A 14,361-nucleotide genomic window follows, 5' to 3' on the forward strand; every position below is an offset into this window, starting at 1 on the left:
AGTGCTGTTACCTACAATTTCTGCAACACGATTTCCAGTGCCTTTTTATGTGTTTATGGTGATGGGCACCATACTATGCCAGCTTAAGTGTAGTGACGTGCACCGGTTTGCAGCTATTATAGCGCTATTCAAACCCATGAGTCAGGGTTGTCGACCTTAAAAATGAAGTAGTAAAGCACCCTAAATGTCGGGTAAGCACCCCAAAATGAATCATTAGAAATAGCACACACTTTCAGTGAAATTCAGCGAAATGTTCAGCAAAACAAATAAGAGAGAAGCACCTTCAGGGTCTAAATTATAACGCAAAATATTTTTATAGCTCCCTCACTCGAGGGACTGTGAGCCTCATTTACTATATTTTGATGCACGGCGGCAGGAATGCGCCATCTCTATGAGATACGGCGCACCCCTGTCCTTCTCCTCAGCGCTGGCGCACAAACATCAACCATGCGCAAACGCGACACCGATGGGCCATGGTGCAAGCGTGCCTGCGCTACAGGGATGATGTGCAGGAAAGTATGCCTTCCTGCACATAAACCATCATTAAAGGGGACTTGGGTGACCGTCACCAGGCAGCATACAGCATTGTCTCTACTCCCACCTAACTGCCTGTTGTACACAAGGATGCTCTCAATTAAAAATAGCAAAAAGAAAGCAAAAATAGGCATCCAAAAGGAAGTCCAACATATGGCCTTTAAAAAATGACTATCAGAGAGCTCATGAGGATGATGACAAGATTCCCTCCCACTGGAACTCTTCGATAATGTTGTGCGGCCGGACAGCTGGCCATTAGTGGCCGGTAGAGGACACAGTCAGAGGTCGGTTAGGAGCCGGTCCATTTGTCTTCTGTTGGGGGCACATGTCGAATAGTGGGTCATTCTCCACTATGTATCCCAAGGAGGATGCACAAACATGTTCAGGTGTTTTTAACTCGGAATCTGTCAGTTGCAGTGGAGTAGAGTAGAGTAAGGACTGGGGGCATCCTGAATAGTCCATGGCAACACCAGTAAACAGGGGCAACTGGTCAGATTGGAGAGAGATGGGAGCACGCTTTCAACTGGCGATAACTGGAGATAACTCCAGAACCATATGGGCAAGAACAATGGGTCAAACAATACCAGAATGAGCACAACCTCCTCTTGCCTACACGACTGGGCTCAAGTTTGGTTGTGAATATCAACCGTCTCCTGGTCCCTCAGCCTTTTTCAGAAAGGCATGGGATCCATTTGGTGATCAAAGAGGTTTGACACCTTCCTTCCACACTGGACTCCAAGGCCCCTTCTCCGTGCTTCATGGCTTGCACTACGGGCGGCTTGCAGAATATCTCTCTGGGTGACGGTGGAGATGCCAGAGCAGTCTGGGTGGTGCAGGAGCTCAACATACATGGAATGTGATGTTGCAGGAACACACTGGCCTTCAGTGCAGGGAGTGCATGCAACCTTTGATTTCATCTTGACAGCATCCTTGGAACAGATGTTACACCACCTTAGACGTCAGTGGAGTATAAGAACTGGCCTCCTCAGACAGTATGTGTTTCATTATCATCCATCAGACACAGTGGAGGGTTGTATAGCTGGATAACAAAGAGTTTGGCTAAGGAATATAAACTCCACCTGGTCTTTATTCTCACTCCAGTCCGGGCCTACGTCTGGGAAACCAGAAGTCTTGTTTTCCAGCTTCTGGAGATGAAGAAGGAGGGGATGTGAGAAAGTGCCATATTTCTTGCCTGGTATGCCCCCACTTTTTGCTGAATTGCTGAATGTACTTTGATTGAGTGTGCCCTGGACTCCTGCCAACCAGGTGCCCAGGGCCTATGTTCCTCCCCTAAAACAAACCAAACCCAAATTGGCAAACCTTGGCCACATGTCAGCCCCTGGTAAATGGTACCACAGGTACCCAGGGCCTTGTGACCAGGGAAGGCCTCTAAGGGCTGCAGCACTCCTTGTGCCACCCTTAGAGGCCCTGTACCCTTACACACACACACTGTCCTTGCAGGCTGAGTGTCTGGGTACAAGACAAAACAAAGAGTCGACATGGCACACATCCCTGTGTGCCATGCCCATCACCTACACTGCCATGGCATACATCAGCCACCCCTCTTGCTGGGTGCCCTATGCCAGTGGTGTGGGTACAGGTGCATGAGCCCTGTGCCCCTACAGTGCCCAGGTCCATCCCTGAGCCCTGTAAGTGCACTGCTGCCATTTAAAGAGTACATGGTGCTGGGAGCTCGTCAAACACGAGCTCCACCGCACCATAATGGCAACACTAAAGACTGGGAAGTTTGGTATCAAACTTCTCAGCACATTAAACCCACACTGATGCCAGTGTGGGATTTAATGTACCCAGCACCCCAGAGGGCATCTTAGAGGTGCCCCCTCGAACCTAACCTACAAATCCACGTCTGCTCTGAGGCTGCCTAGGCTGCCACCCAGCAGACATGTTGCTGGACCCCTGGGTAGGAGAGCCCCTGCTCTCCTGGGCCTGCAACAATGCACATCCTGGGCGAGGTGCTAAATCTCCTCCCCCAGGATGGGCAGGGGGAAGCTTCAAAGGCATGCCGCCTCTGTGAGCTTCCCCAGGCCCCTGCAACCCCCCACTCTGGCGGGAAGCTTTGGCCGGAAACCCCAAATAAGGACAGGGGATGTGCCAGCCTGCCAACCCCACCCCTCAGGTGGGGGAGGCGAGGTGAAGCACATCTCCGGGCTCTCGCCATCTTGAAAATGGGGAGCCCTACCCTATCAGGACTAGGCTACTGCCCCCCTCCCACAGGAGAGAGGCAGGATAGGGGGTGTACCCACCCCAGGACGGGGATCCATTGGTCCCTGTCCTTCACCTACCTGTAACGCCCCTAAATCTAGTATTTAGGGGCACCCTGAACCTTCCTTCCATCCACTCTGGCACATAGCACTGTAATAGGGAATATAAATAACATCCTCTCTGGCACATAGCACTGTAATAGGGAATATAAATAACAGAGCGCTACTCGTAATCAATAGCGTTTAACACTTCAATATGGCACATGAATAATAGCGCACTACTCTAACATCCTCTCTGGCACATAGCACTGTAATAGGGAATATAAATAACAGAGCGCTACTCGTAATCAATAGCGTTTAACACTTCAATATGGCACATGAATAATAGCGCACTACTCGGAATCAAATAGCACGTAACACTTCAACCTGGCATATGAATAACAGCGCGCTACTCGGAAGCAATAGCACGTAAGACTTTAAAGCAGGGCATGTATAAACAAAGCGCCACTCGTAATCAATGACTGTTGGACCCGGCCTCGTAGAGTGGCCCTCCGTGCCCCCGCACCACCGAAACCTGGTGCCTGCAGCCCAAGCACGCGGCCCGGCCGACCCTTCCCACCAGGACACCTGCACCAACCCCGGACATCCCCGTCCATGGCCTCTCTCCTTTCGGCCACCCCGGGCCCGCGTGCCCACTCCATGCAACAAGATGGCCGCCCGGCTCCAGCGCGACCCGGGCCTCGAGGCGCCACTCCGGCTGGAGGACATCACGCTTCCAGGGGATGAGAGAGGGAGGAGCAGTTTCTATCGCACCTCTAACTCCCCTGGGACGATGGGTTTCGATCGGCCCTCCGGCCTCCCTGCGGGCTGGCTCCGTGCCTGCTGGGTGTCTGGGACTCCTCCCGACCCGGCCCTGAAAGGATCAAAAGACAATAGCAGGAAACCCCGACAAGCGGCCCCCAGGTGACAAGACCCCTGCCTGCACAGACTCCGGACATCAAAGCGGGGTCGACCTATAACAAGGGGTGCTCTGAGACTGTCCGGAGATTTGACGCTGGAACAACGAGAGCCTGCTGACGTGGTCGCGGCTCCTGGAACTTGAACCCACCTGAGCCCTGCTGAGTGACTCGCGGCTCCCTGAAGATCGTAAGACCTCCGAACTCGTACCTGAGCCCTGCTGAGTGACTCGCGGCTCCCTGAAGATCGTAAGACCTCCGAACTTGTACCTGAGCCCTGCTGAGTGACTCGCGGCTCCCTGAAGATCGTAAGATCTCCGAACCTGTACCTGAGCCCTGCTGAGTGACTCGCGGCTCCTTGAAGATCGTAAGACCTCCGAACCGGTACCTGAGCCCGCTGAGTGACTCGCGGCTCCCCCCAGACTCTCACGGTCCCGCCGGACCCCGACTCCGACCACGTATCCCCCAGCTCGAGGATTGTGAGCTGTGCGCCGGATACGTCCCTGCTTTGAACCGTTACCAGAGACAGTCCCGCTACCCCCTACCTTTCCGAGACTCTTGAGCCCGTGCTCACCGTGTACATATTTGCAGTGATACCTATTTGATAAAGCTTGTTTTCTGAGAATACCCAGTGTGGTCTCTCTGTGTCGTGTGGTGCCAGAAGTACGATCCTAGTTGCGAGATTCCTCCCCCTGGGGAATCTCTCGCCAGTGCCCGGCTACAATACTGCACGGGTGGGACTCAGGGAAGTCAGGACCCCCCTTCTGGGCTCCTCTGAGGTCGCCGTCTAACATTGGTGGCAAGCGACGGGATTCGGGCCCATCACCTAGAGATCGTACAGTGAACAACGGACGCACGACCAACAAAGATGGCAGAAGGAAGCGCCATGAGCTCCGCAGAAACCAACGCCAACAGAGTGTTCCAGGTGGAGCATCTAGAAGAATACACACACAAAGAGCTAAAGCAATTTTGCAAAGAACTTAACATCGCTACCACTGGCCTCAACACTAAGGAAGACTTGCAGAAAGCACTGAAAACGTGGGTGGAGACCGGGGCCTCCCGCCCGGAAGGCACGGGGGAGCGCCCCGACGAAGCCGAACCCCTTCCAAGTGAAAGCAGCGACAATCAGGTGCGAGGCATTGTACCAGACGGGGGCCTATCCCCGGAAGAACTCGCGGACAGAGAGAGAAGCCGCAGTCATGAACTCGAGTTAGCCAAACTCAAAATCGAGGGCGAATTGAAGTTAGCGGAGAAAAAGCTAGCGGTAGAGCAAATGCGCGTACAAGGCGAACTGGAAGAAAAGAAGCTCCAACGGGAGCACGAAGGAAGGAAGCTCCAACTGGAGCACGAACTCAGCTTAAAAGAACTCGAGCTCAAGGCCCGAAATGAGGACGGGAGGCCCTCGGGGAACCGAGAGACTGCCCCCCCAGCGGAACAGAAGGTCCACATCCCCAAGGATGTGGTCAAGGAATATTATAAAAACGATGACATTCAGCAATGGTTTCGGGCCTACGAGGTCGCCATGACCTCCCATCGGATTCCACAGAAGGACTGGGGGGCGGGGTTGTGGGGGCGGTTTCTGAGCGAAGGAAGGGACACCCTGCTCGACCTACCCCTCTCCCTGCAGACCTCCTACAGCCACATGAAAGAGGTTCTCCTCACAAGATACGGCCTCACCCCAGAAATGTACCGCCAACGGTTCCGGGACTGCAGGAAGATCCCGGGCACCACCTGGGTGGAGTATGTAAACTTTTTTAGTCGGGCCTTCGATGGGTGGGTCAAGGGCAGCAAGGTCACCACCCTTGCCGAACTCACTGATCTCATGTTATGGGAACATCTGGCTGCGAACTGCTTCATAGAGCTACGTCAACATCTGCTGGATAGCAAGCTCACAGATCCCCGGAAGCTGGCTGTGGAGGCCGACCGCTGGACCAACACCCGGGTCTCCCGGGGCATGGTAGGAGAGTACCCCCAAACCAGTCAGGGACCACCCCGCCAGAGAGGGGGAGGGAACCAGGGAGGGCCGAGAGAGTCCCAGCCTAGCCCCCCGAAGACACCACCTCCACCTTTCCCAGCGCCCCCCCCTCCAGTAACAGGGCCCCCTGGGAGACGAGGACACCGGGTGACCGTCACCTGTTTTCGTTGCCAGAAACCCGGGCACTACGCCAATGACCCAGAGTGCCCCATGGCCACCCAAGTCACCCCTGCGAGACAGATAGCCAACGTAGCCCTGGGGGAGGAGGTTGAGGAAGCCGAGGAGTGGGAACCCGCCGCTATGGCCCTAGTATCCCTGGGAGATAGGGAAATGATCCTTGGTAGCCTCCTACCGTCCAACACACAGAAATATGGGCAGCTCGTCAAGATCAATGGCCACCAGGTAGAGGCCCTGCGGGACACCGGGGCCAGTATCACCGGTGTCCTCAGGCACCTAGTTCCCGAGGAGCAGATCCTCCCCAATGTCTTTTGCCCCGTAATATCCGCAGACAACAGGGAAAGTATGTGTCAGGTAGCCCTGGTGCCATTTGAGTGGGGAGGGGTTATAGGTAAACTCAAGGTGGCCGTAAGAACCTCCCAGCCGGTCGACTGCCTCTTAGGGAACGACCTGGAGAGTTCTCCCTGGAAGCACGTAGAGCGCAAAGCCCACCTAGGAATGATGGGACTCCCCGAGTGGGTGTGTGCCACCACCCGATCTATGACAGCCCGACTCACTCCCCGGAGAGAAGTCGAGGGCACCCCGGTCGAAGAAGCCCGTACCGTCCCCGCCGATGGTCCTCCCGTTCCCCCATCGGAAGGGTCCGTCGCCAGCGACGAACCCGAACCATCCGACCCCGCCCCGGTCCCCGAGTTGGGGGATCTACCCGAGTTGGCCCAGTGGCGCCACGAGGGCGGGCCCACCCGGGAAGAATTTTGCCGGGAGCAAGCCACCTGTCCTTCCCTGATCGGGCTGCGGCGCCAGGCCGAGGGCCAAGCCGCAGGTGACCAGACCGGAACGCACCGAATCTATTGGGAGAATAACATCCTGTATAGTGAGCAGAAATCGGTGGAGCTGGGATCCGGACGGGTACTGGTGGTACCCCTCCGCTTCCGAGATTTCCTCCTGGGCTTAGCCCACGATGTCCCCCTCGCCGGTCACCTGGGTCAGGACAAGACCTACAGCCGTCTCGTGACCCATTTTTATTGGCCTAAGATGAAAGCAGCGGTAGAGGCACACTGCAAGTCCTGCCCCACGTGCCAAGCCAGTGGGAAGAGTGGGGGGAAGCGCAAGGCTCCCCTCCAACCCTTCCCGGTCGTCAGTACCCCCTTCGAACGAGTCGGAAACGACATCGTGGGGCCACTGGACCCCCCCACCTCCCAAGGTCACTGTTTCATCTTGGTCCTAGTAGACCACGCCACCCGCTATCCAGAGGCTATTCCCCTGCGCACCATTACGGCCCCCGTGGTGGGCCGGGCCCTGATGGGGATCTTTTCCAGGGTGGGTTTCCCCCGCGAGGTCGTGAGCGATCGCGGCACTAATTTTATATCAAGGTATATGACGTCCCTGTGGCAACAATGTGGGGTGTCCTATAAGTTCACCACCCCGTACCATCCCCAAGGGAACGGCCTAGTAGAGAGGTTTAATAGGACTTTGAAAGGGATGATCGCTGGCCTAGAAGAGCCCCTCCGGCGTAAGTGGGACATCCTGCTCCCCTGCCTCTTGTTCGCTTACCGGGAGGTCCCCCAGAAGTCCTTAGGGTTCAGCCCGTTTGAATTACTCTATGGGCACCCCGTCCGAGGTCCCCTCAGTTTGGTTAAGGAAGGGTGGGAGGCAGCACCCCAGACCACCCCCCGAGATGTGTTCCAATATGTCCTGGCCCTCCGGAACCAGACCAGGAGGTTCCGAGAACTGGCCGAGGCCAACCTGGAGGCGAGTCAAGTAGAAATGAAGCGCTGGTACGACCAGAATGCTACTCTGGTCGAGTTCCAGCCGGGCCAGCAGGTGTGGGTCATGGCCCCCGTGAAGCCTGGCGCCCTCCAGGACCGATGGACTGGGCCCTACAAAGTGGTGGAGAGGAAGAGTCAAGTCACCTACTTGGTGGACGTCCAGTCGCCTCGGGATCCCCTCCGGGTCCTGCACGTGAACCGCCTCAAGCCTCACTTCGTGCGGACAGAACTGAGCCTCCTGCTGGCCACCGATGACGGGGCCGAAGATGAGTCGGATCCCCTCCCGGACCTCCTGTGTGTCAAGGAGCAGGATGGCTCCGTGGAGGGAGTGAACCTCTCCCCTGCCCTCACTGCCCAGCAACAAGCGGACTGCCGCCAGCTCCTCAGACAATTTTCCGACCTCTTCTCCCTGACCCCCCGGGTCACCAACTGGTGTGTTCACGATGTGGACACCGGGGACAGCCCGCCGGTGAGACACCGAGCCTACCGGGTCCCTGACCGGGTCCGGTCCTGCATTCAAGCTGAAGTCTCGAAGATGTTGACCCTGGGGGTGATCGAGCCCTCTGACAGTCCTTGGGCCAGCCCCGTGGTCCTGGTTCCGAAGGCAGCAGCCCCCGGTGTCGCCCCCGAGCTCCGGTTCTGCGTGGATTACCGGGGGCTCAATGACGTTACCCGAGCCGATGCCCACCCCATTCCACGGGCCGACGAGCTCATTGACCGACTAGGGGCCGCCCGGTTCCTCAGCACTTTTGACCTCACCTGCGGCTACTGGCAGATTGCGCTCACCGAAGGGGCCAAGGAGCGGTCTGCTTTCTCCACCCCCGATGGGCACTACCGCTTCCGCGTGATGCCCTTCGGGATGAAAAATGCCCCGGCCACTTTCCAGAGACTGGTAAATAGGGTCCTGGCCGGGCTAGAACAGTTCAGCGCGGCCTATCTGGACGACATCGCTGTCTTCAGTTCAGAGTGGAGTGAGCACCTCCAGCACCTCCGGAGAGTGCTAACCGCCCTGCGCCAGGCAGGCCTCACCGTAAAAGCCAGCAAGTGCCAGATCGGGCAAGGATCCGTAGTCTACCTGGGGCACCAAGTCGGGAGTGGCCAGGTCGCCCCTCTACAGCCAAAGATCGACGCCATCCTGGCCTGGGACCCACCCATCACCCAAACGGAAGTCCGAGCCTTTCTGGGACTCACGGGCTACTACCGCCGATTCATTCGGGGGTATGGCAGCCTGGTCGGCCCTCTCACTGAACTCACGTCTAAAAAACAGCCAAAGAAGGTGCAGTGGACGGCTGCCTGCCAGGAAGCTTTCGATGCTCTAAAAAAGGCCATGTGCACTGCCCCCGTCCTCCAGGCTCCCGACTACACCAAGGAGTTCATAGTCCAGACCGATGCCTCCGAGCATGGCATTGGGGCCGTCCTGTCCCAAGTGAATGATCAAGGCCTAGACCAGCCCGTCGCCTTCCTCAGTCGGCGGCTGCTACCCCGAGAACAGAGGTGGAGCACCATAGAGCGTGAAGCCTTTGCCGTGGTCTGGGCACTCAAAAAACTACGACCCTACCTGTTCGGCACTCATTTCAGAGTCCAAACTGACCATCGGCCCTTGCAATGGCTCATGCAGATGCGAGGAGAAAACCCCAAGCTACTGCGGTGGTCAATCTCCCTCCAGGGAATGGACTTCACCGTAGAACACCGCCCTGGTACGGACCACGCCAACGCTGACGGCCTCTCCCGTTCTTCCGCCTCAGCGAAGAGAACCCCCCAAGGTGATGGGCAGTTCTCTCCGGCTTTCAGCTGGGGGGGACGCATGTTGGACCCGGCCTCGTAGAGTGGCCCTCCGTGCCCCCGCACCACCGAAACCTGGTGCCTGCAGCCCAAGCACGCGGCCCGGCCGACCCTTCCCACCAGGACACCTGCACCAACCCCGGACATCCCCGTCCATGGCCTCTCTCCTTTCGGCCACCCCGGGCCCGCGTGCCCACTCCATGCAACAAGATGGCCGCCCGGCTCCAGCGCGACCCGGGCCTCGAGGCGCCACTCCGGCTGGAGGACATCACGCTTCCAGGGGATGAGAGAGGGAGGAGCAGTTTCTATCGCACCTCTAACTCCCCTGGGACGATGGGTTTCGATCGGCCCTCCGGCCTCCCTGCGGGCTGGCTCCGTGCCTGCTGGGTGTCTGGGACTCCTCCCGACCCGGCCCTGAAAGGATCAAAAGACAATAGCAGGAAACCCCGACAAGCGGCCCCCAGGTGACAAGACCCCTGCCTGCACAGACTCCGGACATCAAAGCGGGGTCGACCTATAACAAGGGGTGCTCTGAGACTGTCCGGAGATTCGACGCTGGAACAACGAGAGCCTGCTGACGTGGTCGCGGCTCCTGGAACTTGAACCCACCTGAGCCCTGCTGAGTGACTCGCGGCTCCCTGAAGATCGTAAGACCTCCGAACTCGTACCTGAGCCCTGCTGAGTGACTCGCGGCTCCCTGAAGATCGTAAGACCTCCGAACTTGTACCTGAGCCCTGCTGAGTGACTCGCGGCTCCCTGAAGATCGTAAGATCTCCGAACCTGTACCTGAGCCCTGCTGAGTGACTCGCGGCTCCTTGAAGATCGTAAGACCTCCGAACCGGTACCTGAGCCCGCTGAGTGACTCGCGGCTCCCCCCAGACTCTCACGGTCCCGCCGGACCCCGACTCCGACCACGTATCCCCCAGCTCGAGGATTGTGAGCTGTGCGCCGGATACGTCCCTGCTTTGAACTGTTACCAGAGACAGTCCCGCTACCCCCTACCTTTCCGAGACTCTTGAGCCCGTGCTCACCGTGTACATATTTGCACTGATACCTATTTGATAAAGCTTGTTTTCTGAGAATACCCAGTGTGGTCTCTCTGTGTCGTGTGGTGCCAGAAGTACGATCCTAGTTGCGAGATTCCTCCCCCTGGGGAATCTCTCGCCAGTGCCCGGCTACAATACTACACGGGTGGGACTCAGGGAAGTCAGGACCCCCCTTCCGGGCTCCTCAGAGGTCGCCGTCTAACAATGACTCTCAGTACTTTGGAGCAGAGCATATAACACAAAGCGCCACTCGTAATCAATGACTCTCAGTACTTTGGAGCGGAGCATATAACACAAAGCGCCACTCGTAATCAATGGCTCTCAGTACTTTGGAACGGAGCATATAACATAAAGCGCCACTCGTAATCAATGACTCTCAGTACTTTGGAACGGAGCATATAACATAAAGCGCCACTCGTAATCAATGACTCTCAGTACTTTGGAGCGGAGCTTCCAGCGGGGAGCGCCACGGGACTTGAGGAATCCACGGGACTTGAGGAATTCCCTACCGGCCTGTCTACCCTCGAACCTGCTCCTGCTCCAGCGCGGCATCTCTCGTGGCCAGCAACCTCACCAACCCCGGAGGACCTGGCTACCTTTTGTCTCTAAGCCCCTGGGACTCCCATGAGTAGAGGCTCTAGTCGAAACCGATTTCTAACCCCTGGCAGCAGTCCGGAACCGCGAACCCAGCACACTCTGCACCAGCCGAGCCTGGCCAGTGCCGGAGTGAACAAAGACCCTGAGGACGACCCCACGGCGACTGTGACCCCGAGTCCGGCACCCAAGGACCTCCCTCGACATTCCTGAAGAAGCCTGCAGCCTCAGAACCAGGTGCCCCCCCCCAACCGCGATCAACTGAGGGTAAGATTTCCCGACACCTAAAGGCACCCCTGCACGCGGCGCCCCACGGCCCCCTGTGTCCAACCCCGGGGTACCTACCTATCCTCCAACTACCCAACTTACCTCTCAAAGTGGTGGTGGCACCTGAAGAGTCCTCGTCCCCGAGCTTGCAGTCTTTTTCCTAACCGGAGATTTCCCATTGACATCCATTGAGCGCCCGAAGGCTCAAAAGCACTCTGCACCCAGCCGCCCGAGTGGCCCTGGCAGTGAAAACTCTAGTCCTTTCTACTTCCCCACTTGCCCTGAGTAAGTGACCAGGAGCCCAGCTCCCACAGCCGCGTGGCTTGCCAGTCAGCAGCCACCAAACAAGGCCCCCCTATCCCTCATAGGATAACATTGGGCCTAACTCTCTCTACACCCGGCCGCCCTAGAGCCGCTGAGGGTGAACCAACTGTACCTACCTGACCCTGGGAGACCCCTGAGTCTGTGCCCAGAACCTCAACTCTGCCAGTCGAGTACTTACCCTTAAACCGCAAACTCTATTATCCTCATAGGGTAACATTGACTGGTTTTTCCCTGAAATTTCTTCTAAGTGTGGACTTTTCAAATCTTCAAATATTCACCAAAAATCAGCCGAGTGACAAAAACGAATTTATTCACCTGTTCCTAGGTGAACTCCCAGTGCTGGATCTTGATGCCCAGCACTGACTCTGAAAAATCTCTACAACTGTACTTACCCTTAACTCAATTTTCTTCCGTAGGAAACCATTGACTGTTTTTCTGTGAAATTTCTTCTAAGTGTCGATTTCTGCAATCTTTAAATATTCTTCAAAAATCGTATGATATCTGAAAACGTAATTGCTTACCTGTTTTAGATAAAGGTCCCAGTACTGAGTCTAGGCACCCAGTACTGGATTACAAAAGTAACGGGAACGTACTGTACCTGTAACCTGCATTTTCTTCCAAAGGGAATCATTGATTGTTTTCTCTGAAATATTTTCTAAGTGTCAACTTTTAAAATAGATAAATATTAGTTAAAAATCATTACAATAATAAAGTCGACTTTCATCACTTGATTCTGAGAACTGACCCAGGACTGAATCTAGGATCCAGTCCTGGAATTCCAAAAGTAATCTAAAAAGTAATCTGTTGCAAATAACTTGAATTTACCATTGAGCTCAATGTATTGTTGTGTTTAAAAATAGAGTTGCCTACTGCAACCTCTTGTAACTGTTTACTAAAATCTACTGCATATTGCAAAAGTATTTATATGAAACATCTACTGTTGAGAAAGTATATTTTAACTCCAAGTGTTGGTTCTAAAATAAAACAAGCATATATTTTTATATATAAACCATTGGCCTAGAGTTCAGTTATTGAGTGTGTGAAACCATTTGCTGACTGAGTGTGTACAACAAATGCTTTACACTGTCCTCTGGTACTGCCTTACTGCTCGACCAGGCTACCACTTCAGAGAGTAAGGTTATACCTAACTTTAACCTCTGTCAAACCTCTGGGGACTGTGGACTCTCTACACACTGTACCTATTAAGGAACAGTGTATACAGAGCCACTTTCTCACAGGTGAGACCTGCATGTGAGACTGTGTCTGTCAGAAGAAAAGACCTGATCCACTTTTTCTAAATTGCCTTCAAGAATTTAGAAGTGTGAGCCGGTACGGGCCCACACCCATCATTTGCTCAGTAGGTCATAGTACTTATCCCACCCTTCCCAAGATGGTGGAATGACCATAGGACATTATTTGAGCTTCCCAATCTAAGATGGAGCAACGTCTTTTCCTGTGATGTCCTATCCTATCCTGATCACATATAAAGGAGACGGTCACGAGAGAAAAGATGTTTTGCAGCACATTTGTTTCCTTTTTTTGTGGCATTCTACATACAATTGCTACTGTTTTGTCCCAGATTTTTGCTTTCAGCATTTTAATCTTCCATAATACTTCAGATTAATTCCTGGGTTGGCTCTTTTTCTTCTTTGTTGCTGTCAGGAGGAGCTTTGCTCATTTCTTCAGCTCTAATCTACACCTTCAGTCTAGAGCTACAAGATTATTCAGGAGTTTTTCCATTTTCTGAAGGTTTCCTCCTCACTGAGACCTTCTTAAGTAGACACTTGACATCTTTTATGTTTACTATTCTGGGCGCGGTGGCACTGTGGCTTTTGGGAGCAGCTGCCCTTTCTTTGGGCAATCAAAATGGGGTCTGAACAGACCTTCTCGACATCCCGTCCTTGACATCTGGACGCTCAAGTGAATCTGAGTCTTCTACACCTAAAAAGTTCTTGTGATTTTTTTTCAAGCTGGGTTCTTTGTTAGAGCGTTATTAAACTAATACATGACTTGTAAAAGTCCCAAGGCTCCTCCAATCGTGTTCTTTTACACTTTTGACAAATCCAGGTACATTTCCAAAGCTATCCAATGGATGGTCAGATTCTGCACATCAAGCTGATCTCTAACTGATGTCAGTCTGCAAAACTAATGTTACAGGTATAACTTTTTTCCTCAGTAAATAAAAGTGCATTCAGTGATTGAAATGATCAATAGTGACCAAAAACATACAGTTCTAAATATTCATTTATTAATACAAATCTATATTTTTATACATATATATACAGTTTGTCCATAGTGTTCTCCGAGTTTTTACTTATCATTCTATTTTGATACATTTCTCTTTCATATAGTTATTCATATGTTCTCTATTGTGTGTATATTTACATTTGTTCAAACATGGCTAGACTTAATCGTTCGATTAAGTCTAGCCATGTTTGAACAATTAACATTGAATTTATGGTGACCTGTTGACCAATTTGAATTAATTATTGGTCATTTCTTTTTGGGTTCTTTTGTCCTTTTCTTCATTTACTGAATATCAATTACAAATGTATGGGTACATGATTTGTAAAGAAACAAAAGAAATGTAAATATACACACAATAGAGAACGTATGAATAACTATATGAAAGAAAAATGTATCAAAATAGAATGATAAGTAAAAACTCGGAGAACATTATGGACAAACTGTATATATATGTATAAAAATATAGAT

General features: G+C 53.6%; 1 protein-coding gene across 2 annotated transcripts in view; it reads left to right on the top strand.

Annotated features, from left to right (window-relative positions):
• The window catches only part of LOC146797320 (laminin subunit beta-2-like), a 342,744-nt gene that overhangs the window by 185,689 nt on the left and 142,694 nt on the right, over positions 1 to 14,361 (top strand). The gene's annotated exons all lie outside the window — the stretch shown is intronic.

This window comes from Triturus cristatus, chromosome 9 (assembly GCF_964204655.1).
Source record: "Triturus cristatus chromosome 9, aTriCri1.1, whole genome shotgun sequence".
Classification (NCBI taxonomy): Eukaryota; Metazoa; Chordata; class Amphibia; order Caudata; family Salamandridae; genus Triturus; species Triturus cristatus.